Source organism: Acipenser ruthenus, chromosome 10 (assembly GCF_902713425.1).
Source record: "Acipenser ruthenus chromosome 10, fAciRut3.2 maternal haplotype, whole genome shotgun sequence".
NCBI lineage: Eukaryota > Metazoa > Chordata > Actinopteri > Acipenseriformes > Acipenseridae > Acipenser > Acipenser ruthenus.
Genome location: NC_081198.1, coordinates 1,833,492 through 1,854,252, shown reverse-complemented (window position 1 = coordinate 1,854,252; position 20,761 = coordinate 1,833,492). Strand labels below are relative to the sequence as shown.

The following is a 20,761-nucleotide window of genomic DNA, read 5'->3' as shown; positions in this document are numbered from 1 at the left end:
TTGGCATACCTTGGAAAAATATAGTTTCAAGTGTATTGGATTGGATCATATTGCATCTCCAGCAGTGCTGGTGGCCACTGTATTAGGTCATTTGGTTTAATGGTAACTAAATACAGATGTGTGCAGGTAATTCCACTGTAGGGAGCTTTTGGCAATGTAACCTACATGGTTGGAACAGGAGTTCATAGCCTGTTGAACTTCATCTTGGTCAGTGAGAGAGCTGCACATGTTTAGAAAAGATGATCTGCCATTGTCATCTTTAATAATACTGCCTTGTGTACTCTGCATCCCCATTTACTTTTCCAGATAATACTGTCTTTTTAACTTTATAACCGCAGCTTTACATATTACAGTTGTAACTTGCAGTGAACTGTACTGTGCTGCAGGTACAGAAAAAATGATTTAAATAAATAACAAATGCAGAGGAATATGAAGAGACACAATTGTAGGACACTTTTTTATAATGTATAGTGGGTGTGGAACAGCTGTTTTTTTTATAAACCTGTGATGTGTGAAGTGGATTCTAGTAACTGGAGTTATTAGTCATGTGAACGGAAACAAGGTATTTGTATCTTTCCCTCTGTCTCCTGGGTGAACATGGTTTATGTCAGCAGTCACTAAATGCAGATGAACTATTCTGAGCAAAGTCATTCTCAGAACAGCACAAGAAGTTCTCTGAAGGATGGCTGTTCTTTCTGGTTTTTATTTCAGTTTTTTTTTCTTGCTCAGCTTTAGACTAATGTGTACAAAGAGAGCTTTTAGCAGAATATGTAGTGGGGTAAATGTAACAAGGGTTAGGTTTACTTTAGCTAAAAAAAAACCCAGAATGAAACAGAAAAGAGGAGCACCGTGTTGCTGTAGAAATCTGCATTCACAGACTTTAGTTAGGCTAACCTCGTAGTAAACGTAGCTCGTAGTAAACATACATGATTCATTTGGTTGTAGTGTACAGTTGAACATTGAACAATTACTTCTCAATGGCTATGGAGCTGTGTTTTCATAGGTTGACATGCCTGTAGTGCCGCGGTACCATTTTGTGCTACTGTATCAGTACCACTGTGCAAATCCATAGTGTCACCAGTGCTAGTCAGCTGATGGCTCTGCTGGTGTTGCTTCAAGTTAATACAATGACTTTATAATGGAATCCCAGTGGGCCACAATCATCATTTAATGTGTGAATGTGCTGTCTGTTTACCCACATAAGTAATTTCCACTCACAGGCTGCCTGGGCAGTGATATCCAGGGGACCTCAGTAAGTTTCCTGCAGTATTTATTAGCAGCTGATGATGGTTCAGTACTTCACAAGAGTACACTCTATATAGTCAGTTTGAGTGTTTATTTTACGTCTGACCAGGGCTGCAAATCCTGTAAGTACTGACTATGACCAGGATCTTGTAAATTGGAATTGTTTTGCCTTGCTTTTATTTTGTATTACTGTTTTTCTGATTGTTTTAAGTGTTCTTAGTCCTGTTTGGATGATTTTGTCTCTTTTTGCCATTGATTTTATAATGTTGTTTCTTGGCGTCTTCTCTTGCCAGTACTACAGGATAGAATACGTTTTCATTGTCAATTTGATTAAACATTCTGTGGTTGCAGCTAACCTTATCCTTATCATGGCATCTTTAATATTATATTTTTAATATAACTCATTTCAAGAACTCCTTCCTTTGTCTGCCTAGGTGTGTCTTTGCACTTGTGCTCAATCAATCTCTTGACTTTAACTATGTCAGAAATGGGTCTGAGGGAACTATTACTGCACTGCTGATTCAATTGTTGACAGCACCGAGGGACCAAACGCAAAATAATTACCAAAAAAAGAAAAGGTTTTGTCGAGTAAGATGTGACGGTTCTGGCATTTGTTCTTGTAATCTGCACACGGTGGTCCTTCACTTGCACGCTGGTGCACAGTTCACTGTGGTCCACGTTTCTGATGAACTTGCACCTATTACACGCCTGTTCATTCACAGCACACGCATTTATTATTCCTGTCATAACATTAGAGCCGCTGGATTGTCACCAGTAGGCTATCACTGCGCGGGACACGGCACTTGATTTACTGCTGCTGACCCCGGCCACAAACTCTACTCTGGCTTACAGTAGAGGGAAAAAAAAGCAAATGTGTATCAGTCCGAGTGAGAATTAGTGATGTGAAACATTCCCCTGTCTTATTATAGGAACCACCCACCTCCCCCCACCACCCCCCACCCCGTCCCACTCCCAGAAATGTTTCTAATGCAGCTATTGAATGTTTATAGAGTCATCCTTGTTCCAGTTGGAAGATTCTTTATATGGGCTTTCCAATAAGGCTAGTCTTTCCCACTGGAAACAGTTCCTACGGTTGCTTTATGCTATTTCCATGTCCACGTGTTAGTTGGGATGTTGGGTTTCTTGCTGTGCAGCGAGATTCCAGGTGCAGGGCCGCTGGTGGCAGTGTTAACGGTGCGGCTCATTCCAGCCTGTGCTGACAAAGGGACCTGTTAGCCGTGGAGCTCCAGACAGGGTGTCTCAGGGCTGTCAGTTTATCTGGAGGTGATGTCATGCTGAGAGGGCAGTAATGCTGCTCTGGAAGGGGGTCGGATGTCAAGCAAGGGTACAGGCAGACGGATATCGTATAAACACGGCACCTTAAAGGCAAGTCTACAAGGATGTGTCTACTGTATACACCAGGGGGCTGGAAATTCACTCTGTCACTCTGTAGCTGTGGAGAAAACCGGAGCAACCCCAAAATTAAGCAAACTTTGGCTTTTTCAAAATAAGCACATTTCCAAAAAATCGAAAATTGTTACATTAAATATACTGTTCCTGAATCGGTATATGCATATAAGCATGTTACAATATTCTCATTTATTGGTACATTGAATGTATAGTACTCATTAATTTATTTATAGTGCATTTGGTAAGAAATCTGGCTGGAGGAGGAATAAATGTTATACGAAGCATGGAATGAACTGAGCAGTTAGAAATCCGATAGCAGTCCCTGTGACCCATTGTGGCACTCCAGAAATCACATTGAACCTAATGCAATGCACTGGTTTCATTGGCCTGGGCAGTTATTCTAAAGCAGTAGTGTGAATCTACTGTACACCCTGTGTTTTATAGACTAGGCAGCATGATCTAGGATGGAGCTAAAGGCCTAGGAGACGGAGTAGCCTGGGATTGAATTCCGGTCCAGCCCCCTTCTCCTCCCTCCCTTGAGCATGATCAAGTAATGCAACCCCTTTGAGAACTGGATCCCACCCAACTATTAAGACTGGTTCGAAGCCAGACTCTGTTAGAAATGAGCTCACTAGACGAGGCTGCCCCGGGGCTATCATGAATAGGTGAATAAACAGCAGAGTCAGGAACGAATCAGAGCATTGGTAGCGGTGTAGCAGACATTGCCCGTTGCGGTCTGGTTGAGTACTTTCTCCACAGAAAACAATCAATCATAAAGGAGCATTAGCTGAAGTCTGCGGCCTGTCAAAGGCAAGCCGACTAACCACACAAGAAATAAAAATGCATTTCCCCCAGGAGTTCTGTGACTAATTGTATGAGCCAACTTATTAATTGAAGGAGTGCTAGTGAAAGCAGATTAATGACTCGCAGAGGCAATGCCATTTATATCCTGTGCCGTGCTGGAGAGGTGCTGCTGTGTGCAGTGGATGGGCATCGGTAGTGTGGTGACTACTGTAGATTGTCTCCTGTAGACAGTCACTCTGTCACTTAACTACACCCATTCTCGAGTCATTGTCGCATCTCCACTCTAATTAATCCTCTCCAGCCACTTTAATTAATCATTGCTGTCAATAGACTGCACATTTGGCATGCTGCTATAAGGGTCGGTTCTGTATAGCGCTCTGAGTATTTTTATTCACTCCTCGTCTGTAGGGGCTTGGTGGTGTCTGAGGCTTTATTTCTTGTTTTGAAAGTTGCATTTGACTGATTTTGTCATCTGGGGATTGCCCGCATATTACTAACATTTGTTTTTCCTGCCAATATGTTATTAATGAAAAACGTGAGCTAGCAATGCTAGCACGTGCTTGCAAACACCACAATCTGCTCCAGTCGCTGCATGCAGCAACCAGGCTTTTCCTGGTTTGTATTGCAAGGGAGTAGCTGCTATTTACTTCATGCAAATATTGGATTTGGCTTTCGCCAAGAGAAAATGAGACCAACCAAGATATATGAGCTTTCAGCACTTTTCGTCCACCTGGTAATGTTGATTTCCTATTGGCCCTGTGTTGATGGCTGGATGGGGCACTTTGCGGGGGTCATCAGGTGGGCACCTCCCGTCCTCAGTGTTTTGTCGACTAGAGAAAAAGAGATGAGGTTGGAAGGCAATATTGTAGAAGTTACAGGGGTCAATCCATGATTGGTTTACTGATTTGTACTGAACAGTGCCACTGTATTCTTTAGAGAATTCTTTAGGTAATACATAGGAGGGGGTGTGGTCCAGTGGTTAAAGCAAAGGGCTTGTAACCAGGAGGTCCCCGGTTCAAATCCCACCTCAGCCACTGACTCATTGTGTGATTTTGAGCAAGTCACTTAACCTGCTTGTGCTCCATCTTTTGGGTGAGATGTTGTTGTAAAACAGCTTTTTAGGTTTGTGACTCCCCTTCTTATTTGATGGATTTATTGTGGTTTAAAGCCATAGCGTTTGCACCGACCGAAAAAAAAAATAAAGGCTTTAAGAAAAACAGCCCATGCAAAATGCAATGACATCATCCTTTCAGCCTTGGCTATTTATATGGCTATTTTTGGCTGTGTTAATTTACTCTGCCCTGTTTTATTGTCTCATATAGAGTCTTTTATCCATGTGTTTAGCATCTCAATTGACAAGTGGCAGTGCAGAGGCCGGAGTGATCCAATCTCCTCTCTTCACTTCAGTGAGGCCGGCTAGCATGCATTCCACACATCAGCGATAAAACCTGTACTGTAAACCAAGAGTGTCGCTTATTAAAAAATATTGCAGCCCTTCTGAAAAAGTGCGACCCTTACAGAGAGCTGCTGCTGTGACAGTACAGCTGAGTAGCCAAAGGTGCTGGCTTTTCCTATCTCAGCGCGTATGGTTATATGTCAGATTTTGTTCACCATCTCCTACATTAATTTGATCAAGTTCATGTTTGAAACCTCATTGAGAACCCGGCCCCATGCACAGCAGATAATGGAGAAACACTAAATCACAAAGGTCCTTCAGTCGTCTGCATTGGCTCCAGTATAAATGTAGAAAGTATAAACGGTGCTGCGGGTAAGCCAGAGTGAGACGGTCTGATCAGCACTTGAATGAAGTAAAGTGAGGAGAAAAAAAAAAACAAAGAACAAAAAGCACCAGTGATCGTGTTGCTAAAGCTAATAATAAAAGGTAATTAATTGATGACACATTGCTGTCAGTACAGAAAGACCTTCTTGGTTTTAAGAGACGCACACTGAAGAAGGGGACAGGAATGCACAATGGGAAGGGTAATTAACAGTCTCAACACACACAGGAGCCACTAATCCAGAAAACACAGCCCTGGCATTCACATCAGGAGAACAAGCATGAAAAACAGAAGGCTATCACAAGGATCCTCTCTGTGAGGAGGAATCCTGTCAGTGACTTGCCGGGGAGTGGTTATCCATTATGGATAAGCTTCTGAAAACAAGGAAGCTCATCCACAGTGCATTGGAGACGGGCAGCAATGGAGCCGGAGGTCTGGGGTTCAGCACAGACACAGCCTGGTTTATAACAGGGGGCAAAGCTGCTGCTATCAGAGTTAAAGAGGTCTACAAGGAATACCCTTAGCATGTCGTTCTGTCTGTCTATAGCCTGCCAGTAGTAGTAGTATGAGGAAGAGAATTTCATAATCATTTCCCTTTAAGAAGAGACTTATTAATAATAATAATAATAATAATAATAATAATAATAATAATAATAATAATAATAATAATAATTATTATAGTAAATACTTCAATGACTGTTAACTGTGATATTGTAATATACTGTACTGTATTTAGATTTTGTTTTTAACCTTACGTACCACAGCGGCAGTTCTTGTCTGTTTTGATGCCTTGATTGCCACCCATTTCAAATTCTGTTTGCAGTCGCTGCCAATTGACACATGATGAGCCTGATCTCTCGTTCATATGAGCAGTGCAATGTCATGATCCCGCCTCACAGAATCGCCAAGCTGTTTCCTATAGTTCGGTCTTCAAGTGGGAAGGCGCTGAAAGACCAGAACGAGTTGTAAAAGGAATCCGATAGAGTCTGTCAATGAGAAAAAGCCTGTGCGGTCTGAGGTAGTTATAGGTTGAGCTGATACAGGGGGACTGAATTATCTGTGCGGTCTGAGGTAGTTATATGTTGAGCAGATACAGGGGGCTGTAATAAATGTGATACGGCTCTGAAGTCTGAAGTAATTGGTGTTAAGCTATCAGTTGCGAGATCTCTTGACTCCTGGGGCTGTCTCTTGAAACTGTAGCTAAAGCCATTTCCCCTCGCAGGTAAGATTGCTGTTTTTTTTTGTTTTGTTTTTTTTGATCTTGTATTCCATGGTTTTTCAAATAAGATTATTATTTTAATGACTTGAATTTTTAGCTTCAGTTTTCTGATTCGTCACAATAGAGCCTGGTGCGAGCAGGAAGAGGTGGGGCTCACTCTTATCCCTTAATTACATTTTCTACTTTATTGAGTGATCACTTGTTTAGTACCTTGCAGTGTGATACCACAGCAGTGTTAGGTGTTGTTCCAGAACCCGCTGCAGTGCATCTTGCCTGTGCTGCTCCGTTCACACTTCCTCCTGCAACAAAGCTGGAGCTCTGCTGATTAAGTTGAGCGGCGTATTGTGAGAATAGAAACCCCACAGAATGCTGAGAATTGTGTTGCCCTGTTAATTTGTGTGATTATAATTAAGATAATTAAAAATTCTAAAGTGTTGGCAATTTGTCTGCAAACCTAACACTGCGATACGGACACCGCGGGGCACAGCTTAGGTAATGTAATGCCTTTCTTGTAAACTTTGCAGGGGGTCCTGTAACACTTTAAGGTTCACTTCCAGTGAGCTGTCCAGGAACATGTTTAACCCCGTCATGCAGGGCAACCTCATAGGGAGACATATACAAAAAATACTCTCTTCTAGTCTCTATATGGGGACGTGTGGAAGACGCAAATACATGATGACCTCCTATGAGCATATAAAGCAATGGGAAACAAATGGAAAACATTTTCAATGAAACTTTTATTATTACTTTTAATATTTATTATGTGTCAGCTATTTTCAATATTTCATGCATGACAGGGTTAAAAATGCACTGTGCAAAGGTTGCAAGCAAACACCAGGGACAGGTTCATTAGGCTGTTAACATTTTGTCTTTTTTAAGTCAAGTGTTTTCATACGTTATGTGTATTTTTTTTTGTCCCCAAGACGCCCGGGTGAAATGCACAACTAGCTGTTTGTCAAAGGCAAAGCCTGGAGAGCTAATGTACTGTACGTCTCTCAAAAGCAGATGTTTCCAATCATTTATGAAAGTGGGGTCTGTCTTCCTTTGTCAAAATGCAATCACTACCTACCTAATTAATCTGGCGTCTGTACTCTTAACCCGTTTGCACTGTTCTATAGGACTGATAAGGACATCTTCGTATCTGCTCACATGTGATAGAGATAACATATTGCATAGAAGTTTATCATGTAAGTAGCTTCTGAGTAGAAGCTAGGAGTCATTATTCAAATGGAACAAAATAACCTTTTTAGAAGATGACAAGACCTCTGCAGTCCAGCTCAATGCGTTGGATAACTGTTAACTGCGGGGAATGCCCTTTAAAGGACTGTGAACTTCTGGGGGAGGTATTCCTGAATTATTTTGAATAAAGCCTGTATAGTTCCATGTATACATGTATTCCTCTAATTGTTTCACTTACATGCAACCTTTCCCGAAATGGAAAACTGTTCTCGTTTAATAGGCAAAAATATTTCTAATTATTCTGATGAGCAAGAAAAAAAGTCTTTACATTTTCCAGTGCAATGTGCTAAATGTCTAGTAGGGATTTAGGGTTGGGGTTAGAGTTACGGTTAGTGTTATAGGGTTCCGGTTGTATTATAGGGTTAGGGTTAGGGTTAATGTTAGGGTTAGTATTATAGGGTTAGGGTTAATGTTGGGGTTAGGGTTAATGTTAGGGTTAGGGTTAGTATTATAGGGTTACGGTTGTATTATAGGGTTAGGGTTAGGGTTAATGTTAGGGTTAGTATTATAGGGTTAGGGTTGTTACGGTTAGTATTATAGGGTTAGGGTTAATGTTGGGGTTAGGGTTAGTATTATAGTGTTAGGGTTAATGTTGGGGTTAGGGTTACGGTTTGTATTATAGGGTTAGGGTTAATGTTGGGGTTAGGGTCACGGTTAGTATTATAAGTATTAGCAGACTGGCAGAGTAGTAAGGACTTTCAAATCCCTTTTGTCAGCAATCCTCTAAAGTTCTCCTCAATCAGAGTTGGTGTGTTTTTGCTTTTCCTTCCCACCAGTCCTCAATCTGAATATTCAATATCTCCATATCTTATTGAAGTTGTCTTTCCAGAACCAACTCAGTTTGTTTGAGGTTTGACTTTGCAGTTCTGTTATTAAGCAACGCAAATTATACCCAAGTAACAGTATTGCTCTTATAACCTGAAGCTTTTCTTAATAGCTGTTGTTAAAGCTTCCACCATTGGAGAAGTTTAAAGAAGCCTTCAGTACAGAAGGTACAATCAAGGCTGGTCCTGGAAGTTACCATTAGAAGTTTTTCCCAGCTTTTCAAATAATGCGTCAAAGAAATGTTTTACTTTTCCCTCTCTGCTAACTTTTCTTTGCTTGTCAAACCAACCTGCACTTTCCCTGTGTTGTATTACCATCACACTTGGCTTGAAAACTCACCCCTCCGTTATCTTAAACAAATATTTGAACCAAACCAATCACATCGATTTACCAGAGGGTAAGCAATCCAGACAGCTGCCAGTACAAGCCTATTGCTGATAAACTGCAATCTGCAAGAGACCTTGAAAGAGCTGCAGTGTTTCAGGACACAAGACACGAATGGGGGCTGTGCTGTTTGATTGCAGATTCTTAATTTAAACTACTGATGCAAACAGCTTGCAAAACAGCTCTGCAAACAAGTGTTCAAATTAATTTAGGAAAAAAACATCAATTTGAACAATACACTGTAAAAATGAATAAGGAATTAAAAACAAATGTTGCAGTTTACTATTCTTTATTTTTACCATGTGTTTTATTCTGCTTGCTTCTGTTGATTTTACCTTGCTTTACCTTTGGTTTCACTATGACTTCACTACAGACAGCTTCGACTTTATTGGGGTATACTGAAATTAAACTTGTTTTTAAGCATAGTTGACATGCTTCTAGTATTCCAGTTTTGTACATCATTGTTGTTATATTGTGCTACTGCATAGGGAATAAGAAACTTACGGTGTGGATCTGTAATATTGCTTTTTTTTTAGTATAAAGAGTCATCATCCCTGAATGACCAGTGATCTCAGGAGAGATCCTGCAAGGCTCAGGAGGTCCTGTCTGCTGCGTCAGCACTGCACACCACAGCACTGAAAGCACGTCTATCAATCAAACAGTGAGACCTCATTGATTATTAGTCACTCCTCTTATTAAACCTGGCAGCTTATAGAATAATCTGCTGATGGATAGTCTTTGTAGCATCATTCAGAAGTAAGGAAAAGTACTGAAAAGACACAGACAAACACACAAAATGTGGGACTCATTCTGGAAGCACTTACTCTAAAGCAGCAATCCTTCAGCTAAACCTGGCCTGAATACCGTAGCACAGAGCAGTCTAGAGAAACAACATGTGACGTTCTTGTGATCTTCTGAATATAATGCGCACCCCATATGTATCAAGCAGCACGCTTGTATTCTACCCCAGCAAAAACACCATAGCGTGCTCTATACATTATACTAAACATGTAAAGAGGCGTGCATCCATTGCACATTCACACAAAAGCATCTTTGTCCGAGATTTTAAAAACATGCCACTTGTTCTGCATGTTGACAGGCAGGTCTGCAATGTGCTGATAATAGCACAGCATCTCTTTATTGTGGAGTGGAACATGGCTACTGATTACTGAGCACGGTTGGACAGAAGGATAGACTTTATTTTTGCAGAGGTTGCCATTTTGCAATTTGTAGTTGAACCACGGCGCCATGTTATGCTAATCTTACATTTAAAAGAAAAGCAAAAAGCATAATCAACCTTGTTCCTGGCATTGTCTCCATGACACATTGACGTTATCATGGCCACACACACAGACACATAGTGGGGAGAACACTCCCTGTCATTGCCCCTCTTACAGTAGCCTTTCAACACCACTTTCAGATCTCCAGTCCTGCAGGTGACAGCTTTGCTTACAGACCACAGTTCATTTACACTGGGCCAATATTTAACCAATACAAATGGCCTGTCTTATTAACAGGACAGAGCACCCCACCAGGTGGTGTCAGCTCCCGGCCCATCTGTGCAAAAAAACAGACCTAACCCAGCACTGCAAACGACCACCTCCAACAAACAGCCTGCCCAGCGACTGGCAAGCGGCACTGCTGTCAGCCAGAGCAAACAGCCAGCGCGGGGTAGACAATGTGAGCAGGCTGCCTCAGCATGTTAGAACAGAAAGGGAGGCTGTGTTTGGAAAGCACACAGTTACAGTGATCACTTTTACATGCAGTGTGTAGCTGATCCCTTCTTGCCCCCTTTGTAGATGTTCTTTTTATTCCAGAGTTAACAGTTGCAGTAGCCTGGAGTCTGCCAGCTGCTGCTGCTGCTCGTTTCTATGGTAAAGGCCAGGGGATTTGCACTGCCCAGTCTTGGTGATGCTGCAGCTTATCCATTCCTTCCTCTTTCTCTTTAACTCTGTGGCAATAGATGCAAACTCTCTTAAAGCAAACGGCAGTCTCGCAGAATGGTACCCTTTGAAATTGACCAGGACTGTCCCCTTTTTCCATCAAATGTCCCGGTGTCCCGACATCTTTCCAACATCGCCAGATACTGTACTTCCCTTAAACAATCAGCAATCATATTAAAATATGGGTCCAGGATAATCTTTTTGAATATAGGTTACTCTACTAAATGAAAAGTATATGACCGCGTCAGCTGGATTGCTTGATTAGACTAATTGATAGAATAATCGGTGGGGTAACAGCTCTCATGTGCCCTGATCTTCCCGATGATGTCATTATTGACACCTCTCCAACTCCCCCACTCCACCCCTCTCTGGAAATGCGTGTTCTGTGTCAACTGCACAGGGTCCTGGAAAACTGCCACGGAAAGATAACATTGTAAGCTAGGCAGGAATAGACGAGCAGCATGCCAGTTGCACTCTGCAGAGCATGAGACACCTTCATTTGTGCGCCTGCAGATTGTCGCTAGTAAGCCTTTTTGGAGGTATAGATGGTATGTGCAGTATGCTTTGAAGCAAGAACAATTAAATATCGTAACGGTATAGAACAAACATGAATCAACTAGCTTTTATTATCCATTAAAGATGCATTAGTTTCAGGAAGGAGCTTTCCATTTATTATACTAGTTTCTTGCTAGTTTTGTTCAGTTAAAATGATTTTATTTGCATTTGGCAAAGGAATCTGAGATTGTGTATGAATTCTGTCATGTACGTTTCATTAATCTTTTTCAGTATGTTTTTGAGAGGAAAGAACTGGGAAGAGCTGTTCTCACATCAAACAGTATAGCATTGTTTGAACCATACATCACTAACGGGGCCCCTCCACATGTAAACCTGTATAGAAATGTTTTTCTCACATCGTTAGCCATACAACACTAACTGGGCCCCTCCATGTGCAAAACCATATAGAAATGTTTATATCTCATTTAATTGGCTGGGGAGGTAATAACTTTCAGGTAAGAGTTTCATTGACTGGATTAGGGTAGTTTCCTCAAAGCACAGAAACCCCAGAGCTCAAAGCAGGAATACATCTTGGAAACACTTTTCATTTTTTCTGAACCTCTGTGGCATCTGAATCTTTGAACCCTCGCCTGGTCACTGTGGATTATATTAATTGAATGGCGAGTCCAGGCAAAGCGGAGTTGTGTGCGTGCTTGACGCTGCTCTGTTCCCTTGAAGAGCTCAGTTCAAACAAACTTGAAAAGGCTCCTAGTGAGCTGAGAGGACGCGGCCAGTCTTTGAAGGTCGAGTAGAGGAGATCTTCAGTAATCCAAGCTATTTTTATTAAATCATTTGGAGAGCTTTTTCATTTTTATTTTTTATTTTATTTTGGTATTTAACTCCTTTTTTTTAAAGAAGTAAAACATCTATTGCCTTTACACAACTAATATCAAACATCTAAACACTGTAATTGGAGGTCTGTCTCAGTTTCTGTCTCAGTTTTGTACATTTTTCTGTTTCATCTTTTACAAATAGGAGTTAATTGTCTGCTCTGTTGTGGAGCGCATTCCACTGTCTGTGACTTTAGTCTTTGGTGCTGATAACAAGGGAGTCAATGAATCACAGGCAGGATTCAACCAGAGTCAAAAGAACAGCAGTTTTACGATCTGCCTCTGCTTCGATCATTTAAATAAAAAGAATGATAGTACGCTTGCAGTGTTTGCTGAAGCTGTTTTGTATTTAGTTCAGTCTCAGAGGCCAATCAGCCATTGACTTCAAATCCTGTCAAAGAAGAAGTTTGTTGTCGGGTCCAAGTAGGTGAATTGACAAGATACCCTGCCCAGAATATTCATCGCAAGTGATCGTTTCACTGAGCAATTAAATAACATAGGCATTGCTTATTTAAATATTCATGCCCCTCAATCTGTGTAACCATCTAGGTTGTTCTTAATTACTTTTGGGATTGTAATTAAGTGTGCAAGTTTGCAGCCTGCATCTTTTGAAAAGGTTGCTGTTTTGTTTTACTGCAGTTCATTATTTTTTGTCTTTTATTTTGTTTCTCTTTCTTTGCACACCCCTGGATTTTGGGCTGCATTGATGCCGTTAGGCAATTTCATAGTGGCTGAGAAAGATTTACACATTGAGTACATTGTAGCTATGCATAATAATATTGTAATTATGTGTAAGCACACATGTATTTACTAAGTAACTACTATGTAAATACACAGCAATTAGAGACACCTGCTTTATGTAGCGGCTTTACTAAAACATGCAAGCACTTCGGTGTAGGGTGTGCTGGGCAGTGCGTGAATTTACATTGTCTTCAGATCAGTTTGAGTAGCAACTCAAACTCACATAACATTCCCCGACACACAAAGAATGTGGCGTTTTAAACCCAACCTTTCAGTACTTCCACTGTCGTCCTGCTCCAGAGATCAGGACTCTAGCAGCGGTGAGCTTAACAAGACCCAGCACACTCACTAGCTTTTTCTAGTCAGCTTGTGTTGCTTTATTTCAACTCTTTTGTTATTTGTGTTGGGCTTTCTGAATCCCTGTTGTCACAGCAAGCCAGGACCCCCCCTTTGCCTGTGATGATTTTCAGGAGACGTTCTTTATAAATAAGGGGTCATTAGTATCCTCTTTTTGCTATAGTACTAAGTAACATTAACCACATTAAAGGTGGTGATAACATGTCATGCTTGAATTGTTCTCGCTTCCCAGTAATTGCACGTTACACACACTGTGATAGGAGCGCTGTCAGCCCTGTAACCTGATCATTACGTGCAGCCCAGTGTTTTTATATTAACACAGTAATGGGAGTCAGTGCTGAGAGATAAGGACTGGGAGCCATGGGGAGCTAGCTGAATGACCTTGACTTTCCTTGCATGGGTGGGGCATGAGAGATGGAGTCAGAAACATTTCATTAAATGCATTTTTTTAAAACGTTAAATTGTAATTAACGAGATCCTTTGGTAACAATAATTTCTAAATCCCTGAATATGTTGCATACTGTATGAAAAAATATACATAGATATATTTTTATAAACTGAGAACATGCATTTTTTGTTGTTTTACAGTAGTGTGCAAATGTATTATAACACCTTAAAGCACCTTAAGATTTGTAATTTATATCCTTTATATACATCCTTGCTTGATGTACCTACCTGTGTGAGAATTTCAATTTTCGGTCAGTAATCAGTAATATAGAAGCAATAGGCACTCGTGTGGAAATGTTAGACCACTTTGAGCTTTAATTAGGCATCTTAAACAACCTGGAAAGTCTCCTGCATTTTACCATTTGTGGCAATGTGTTCCTTTTGTCTTACTATTTTAAATGAATTGCATGTGTGGTCAATTAAAATCATCAACTAACACATTTTCACACTACTGTATCTAATCCACCAGGCATGCACTATGTCAGTTTTTGGAACTTTGCTAAACGGCTAGATGCCTTTCAGGATGGAAATGGGAATATGACGTCTTTGTTTGCTGGTTCGTTTCTAGCCATGGTCAGCAGTCGTTTTGTTGAAATGGGAGACTGACAAATTAGCTCATGGGTCATGGACTGTGGTGCCAAGGCTGAGGGACCTGGGTTGGACAGTGTTGGACAGCCATGCTGCACCGGGGCATTGGGGACTTCGGTCTCTGGGGTCATCAGTCCAGCTAAACTCTGCAAAACAGAACATACTTCTTTAAAGAACCAACCACATCAAATGCGGGAATCAGAGAGACTTGGGTGTAAGACTGGAGAATCTTAACCTGGTCAATCTGCTGTAATCCAGTGCATGATGAAAGCTGTTGGGCTCATCGGCAGATGGTGGCAGATCTTCTCATCTCATTTTGCTGGAGGCTCTTTGTAAGGGCTGCCCGCGCTGCTCTGTTCTGTTGAAGGAGAGGGGAGGATGATAAAATAATTAATCCATAAGGAGTAAGTGCTTAGTATTATTCCTCACAGGTTCCTGTGGATTTTTACCAATATGTATAGCGGCTGATTTTGCCAAGAAGAAAGGAGGGCTGGATTAGCGGGATGCCGATGCAGACAGTCACCCGTGGTCTCTCAAATCCAGAGAAGGGGGCTTTTTTCTTATCTCGGTTGTAAAACTGCTTAATTTACAAGCCTGAAACTAGATAGCTCTACTTCTCTTTCATTATAATTGAGTTTGCTGCCACAAAAGCTGGTGTCAATAAATTCGTAATCAATGAGATCTGTTCCAAAAATTGCCCCCTTGTTATACTGGAAACAGAGAAAAAAACAAACTGTCTCTAAAGTTTCTTGTGCAGTACAGCAAACCCAGCAAGCCAGAGAGGAACTTGTCTTGTCGCCTAATTGGCCGTCAAATCGTGAACACCCCCTTATGAGTGGAGAAAATGTCATAACTGTAAACAGGGCCTGCGTATAAGAACAAAGGCTTCCCTGTAATCACACCAAAGGAAGATGACATGTGGATTCTAACAAGGGATTGTTCTCTTCTAATCTTTCAGTTTTTTATGCATGCAATGTGTGTGTGTGTGGGTGTGTTTTTTTTTTTGTTAGTTTTTTCGCAAATTACTTGGAAAGACAGCTGTTTGCAGTCGCATGACAGCAAAAGGCCATCACAATTTGTCCTTGGCATGTTCAGTAAAGCTGTCAAAAGCCATTGACTTTTGGCAAAAAAATCCAGAGATCCCTCCCAACTGCGGCAGAGTGGGGGGCAGGGGGCATCAAGTTGTTTGTGGGGGGGGGGGGGGGGCACATTATGAAAGGTTACCCAAGTCAAATAATTGGCGCTGCAATATGATTCCGCCTTCAAAATGTGCAGATTGGAAAACGTCACTGTCACAGGTTGATGGTGTGCCGTAATTGGTCGCTAGAGGCATGGTAGTGTTTCAAAGAATATATTTTATTTTCCTTTTAACAAAAATATAAAAAAAAAAACAACAAAAATTCAAACTGACCCCACTGTCTTCCACCAATGGTACTGAGTGGGCAAAAACAAGGGAACCAAACCGGGGTGGTAGTCCCAAAATAAAGCAAAGAAGATTACTTTATGAAAATAAATCAACAAACAAAACAAACAGGTTCTCTTTCTTTGATGCTTCCTTAAATGGTAGGCTTCTGGGAAACAGCGCCCCCTCGTGGGTCCTCTCCGGCTTGTCCTGGGGCTTCTGAGTCTTTCTCCCAGTCTACAACACAAGTTCTATATAGATAAGTAATCTTCTGGTAATCTTTTAAAAGTGTTAATTCTCTCCCACGCATGTTCTCTCTTGCTTCCTTCTTCCTAACATCCTCCCCGTTCTGACAACCGAGGCCCTTTTATACTCCCTTGAACACACCCTCATTTCCGTACACCAATCAGAAACTAGTGTTAAACAACCTGTCAATCAGAGCATGTTCTGGAATATTCCTGAGTTGTTGTCCCCAACAAAGATGGCAACCGCTCGACCAAAACTTCCGGTTTGGTTTCACAACACCCGCGTCACGTGATCTCTGTTGGGAGCACCGGGGTTGATTCACAGTCCCCTGGTGGCTGGGAGGTTGAATTGCAGCCCAGGATCACTTTATCCTGTCACAGTCATATACTGCGAGACCCTAAAAAGGAGTACTTATTTGCACAAATATGCAACGTTGGAAATTTTCCAGAAATAACGCATATTGTAGTTTTTTGTGTTTTAACTTTACTTTTATTTATGATTTGTCATAGATTTTTGATCTCAACATGAGATCTGAACTGGGGGGGGGCACTAAATCTAAACTGGGGGGGAACGGCCCCGCCCCCCGTGGTGCCGGCCCCTGTTAAAGAGTGCATCAAGCTTCACAAAGTTTCAGTAAAGGGCATGTCAGTGCTTCCGATCTTTTGCTTTTAGAGCATGGCTGTTGCAGTCAGGGCACATCAGGCGCCTGCCTTGTTCTGTGCATGCAGTCTGAAATCTGACACAGCTCATTACACTTGAAGTTGTAATTAAAGAAAAGCAGCAGTCACATTTAGTTTGAGCAACACACAGAGATAAACATGATCAAGTTATATGCCAGGCCGGTGCTTTCAGGGAAAAAGTCACGCGAAGTAAGAATATCATATTCTTTAATCCTGGTCTTTAATCTCTTAGGGGGTTTGCACTGCAACAAAACATACAACATATTGTATTATAATAGACAGTTAAGCTTGCTTAAGCTGCCACACCTCACAATTGCCCTGTCAAATAATAACTCAAGAATTCCATCTCTGGCTCTGCTAATATATGTTCTATGTTTTGAACTCGGAAGCCCGAAGATGTTCTACAAGTCACTGTCACTAACACAACAACATGTGCATTTGGTTTTGTTTTCTTGTATGGTGACGGTGGGGCAGCAAACTCTCATCTCCTAACATGGTTGTGAAAATAAAGGCTCTTCCTAATTTAATCGGCACGCTTGCAACTTTGCTTTCTGGCCCTGCATGTGCTGTTTCTTGTTTATGAATGTCCAGCACTTACAACTCTCAAGACAAGCTCAACAGCTTGTATAGAGCGGGTATGCATTTAACATTATTTAATAAAAACCAGACACAAGTGTTTCATAGGAGTAACTTTGTTTAGTTATTTTAAGAGGGACAAGCCCAGACTACAGCTTGGTTTCTCCTTCTGCTGCTTGATGTAATGTACAGACAGCACTGGTTTCTTCCTGTGCCAAGTGGCTCTTGTGATCCCGCAGTTTAGTTCATCCAGAACATTTAATCATAGGATACACTGTGGTATTAAAAACACAACTCTAACCTGTGTCAAGTTTCATAACTAGGTTTCTTCTTTGTTACGGAGGATCAGCCGGTACCACAAGATCTTCTCAAAATAGAAATATATTCTGCAACACTCTGCACAGATACTCTCTGCTGTATACTTTATGTAGTAGAAAATACAAGTTAGGTGCAGGTTGCCTGAGAGAACATTTCACGGAGTGCTCTCCGTGCCAAGCGCTGCTGGTGCGTGTCACAGCTGTGGCCTCCTGTTTTCTTTACTTTCCTTTGACATTGCTTTTTGGGTTCAACCCTTGTCTTGGTTGGTTATGTTCAGAAAAGATGCAGTGTATCAAAAAAAACTCAAAAAACAGAGACCCCCATACAATAGCATAGTCCTGCTTACTGGTTTATCCTTATGATTCATTATTTGAGTTGGGAAGTCACTGGTTTCATCCCAGTAAAGTATATATATATACTGTAGAAATAGTATAGAATGGAAGAAATAGAAAATGGCATTTAAGCACAGTTAAATCATGGTATAACATAGACCTCTAAGGTAAAGCATGAATTCATATAAGATGCATCAATTCCTTATTGAAGAACAATTTGTTGGTCTAATAGTAGCTGTTTTGGTCATTGATCTTTAATCAATAATAAGTGAGTTTGGTAGCACTTTGGATGAAGGGGCATACATAACATGGTATTAATTGGGTAACTACCAATGGTTTCTGGTATTGCATGGTAACTACTGGTGGAATAATCATGTTGGAGCAGGAAACATGTATAATTACAATGGTTATTACAATTCAACTACATGGGTATTAAGGGCCTAATGTACTGCCCCATATCCCTTGGAGACGTGTGCCTCTGAAATGAACCCTGCCTTGCTGCGCGTCCTCATTGAAAATACTTTCAAGGAAATTAGGGAGCAGTCCTAATTTCAATACCTGCTTACATTCAGCATACAGTTACTGTGTGCTAATCCAGCAGCGTGGGGGCTTGCTGCTCGAGTCCTCCTGTGCATGTCTGCCTCTCAGGGCCCTGCACCTGCTCTCTGTGCTGTCACTTCAGGACAGGCTGACTGCTCGCTCTCACTCAGAGTCATTCAAGGTAACCCTGTATCAGCGAGGGACAGCAGCACTCAGGACTCATCCCAGGAGCACAGCCCAGCACAATTCAGTAAGTAGGTAATTATGTTGTTTAGGTTTGGTGGGGCAGAGAGTTTGTGTACAGCATTTGTTTATGACCCAGTTCATCTAAAGTTGCCACAACCTTGTCTGTTGCACAAATAAGTAGAGCACGATTAAACAGCCGACCGCCAAACATAAGTCATTGACGGCATGGCCCTTAAATTAAATGAGACAGTCAACACAGCGGTTTAATGCTCTCGGATCCTAATTCAAATCCCATAAAGTCTTCAAGCCTCTAGGATAAGATTAAGTGGCATTCTTTTTTATTACATTAATTTACACAGTGGTAAGCTTCAATTCCATATATATATATAAACAGGTCATTTGAACAAAAACTTGGCATTTAGAACTAAAGGGACCTGTTGTTTATTGATTGCTACTTGCTTCAACTGTTTTATTCACATGTTGGTTTTGTTATCAGTAGACCACTTTATGGCACTTTTTATTTCTTTCTATTAAAAAAGGGTACCGGTATATATCTTGCATTCAACTGTACCCATTTGTGAAAAAAAATGGTTATACTATGCATTTACCATAGTTTTTACCCTGATTAATTAATCTTTACCATACCTTGCTATACTTTACAATGTTTACTTCTGCTTTACTATGCTTTATTACAACTTGCTATACTATTATAAGGGCAGACTAGATTTGAAGTTGCCAAGCTGTGGTTGATTTGCTAATTACTAGTATTGGACTAGGGTTCATTTTTCAAAATTCTTCTTTTTAGTCTAAGGCGTGTTTGACCTGTGATAGGGCACGAGCACGCTATTGGAGAGCCATGCACTTCTGCATGTGGGATGAGGGGCTGGTGCGCTAGATACCTATTGGCTTTTAGGGGTGATTGCCACAGGGGAAAGGTCAATGTTACACAAGAAAAGACCAGCTTGGTGAGGTTGGCTGGCAGTGGTGGGTTATGCGAGGTTGGGTGCAGGGTGATATCTGGGAGGGTGACTGGGGAGGGGCGGTTAGTCTTGGACAAAGGACACAAGGATGTTGTTTTTTTCAATATGCTGAATTTAATATGTTGTTGGTTATTTTCATCTAATTGTAAAACTAATAAGTAAATCCTGCAAAGACGGTTCTGATGCTGTGACTACAGAGGGTAACGGGGAGAAAACCAGAAAACTCAGCAGAATGCATTGCAATCACAGCTGTTGCCATGCCAATCTATCTCAGTCCACACAAAGAACATATAGTCTCTTTAATAACAGTCTGCGTCCACTTGAACATTACCAATTACCTTCTGACGTAAGATCGTAAACCCTCTCATTAGAGCCTCAAGGTCCTACAGGCTTCTATTTAATAAAATTAAAGATTTACTATTCCTTCGGCTCCTTACGACTGATGCAGGCTGCAATTCAAGCTCTATATTAACCTCATACGCACCTACTAAGAAGGTTACATTCCCTGTCTTTCTTTTAAAGTGGGAAACAACAAGCAAAAGGCTCAGAAATAGTGTAATTATCAGTGTTGTTGAAAGCGGGGGAGCCTTTCTTGTAGATGATATAGTGTGGCTCGCAGGGAATTATTTAGCCAAAAGGTTTACTGATGTGTGTGTTTTTATGTACTTATGTATTTCATGTATTTATTCTGTCGTAATGCTGAGTATGCTCTTGGATCCCAAACTGCCACGGTGTATTTTTTGTTTAGTCTCTGTTAGGTGAGGTTTTGTCTCATGTTTTGAACCCTTGTAATGGCTGATGTTTTAACCAGTTTATTAATGTGGCTCGTATTACTGTATTACTATATTGCTGTATTACTGTATTGCTGCATTACTGCATTACTGCATTGCTGTATTACTGTATTACTTAATTACTGCATTACTGTATTGCTGCATTGCTGTATTACTGTATTACTGCATTACTGCATTGCTGTATTGCTGCATTACTGCATTACTGTATTTCTAAAACCAAAGAAAGATCTGTTAAATTAGGTGCTCTACATCAGATGAGATATCGTTCCCTGGGCCAGTCTCTGACAAGTGATTTATGGTGAAAGTAATTATCAAATGGCTGCTGCTGCAAGCACTGTGGGAGCA

General features: G+C 41.1%; 1 protein-coding gene across 1 annotated transcript in view; it reads left to right on the top strand.

Moving 5' to 3' along the window:
• Window positions 1-20,761, top strand: part of LOC117407471 (phosphatidylinositol 3-kinase regulatory subunit gamma) — a 109,470-nt gene that overhangs the window by 48,249 nt on the left and 40,460 nt on the right. The gene's annotated exons all lie outside the window — the stretch shown is intronic.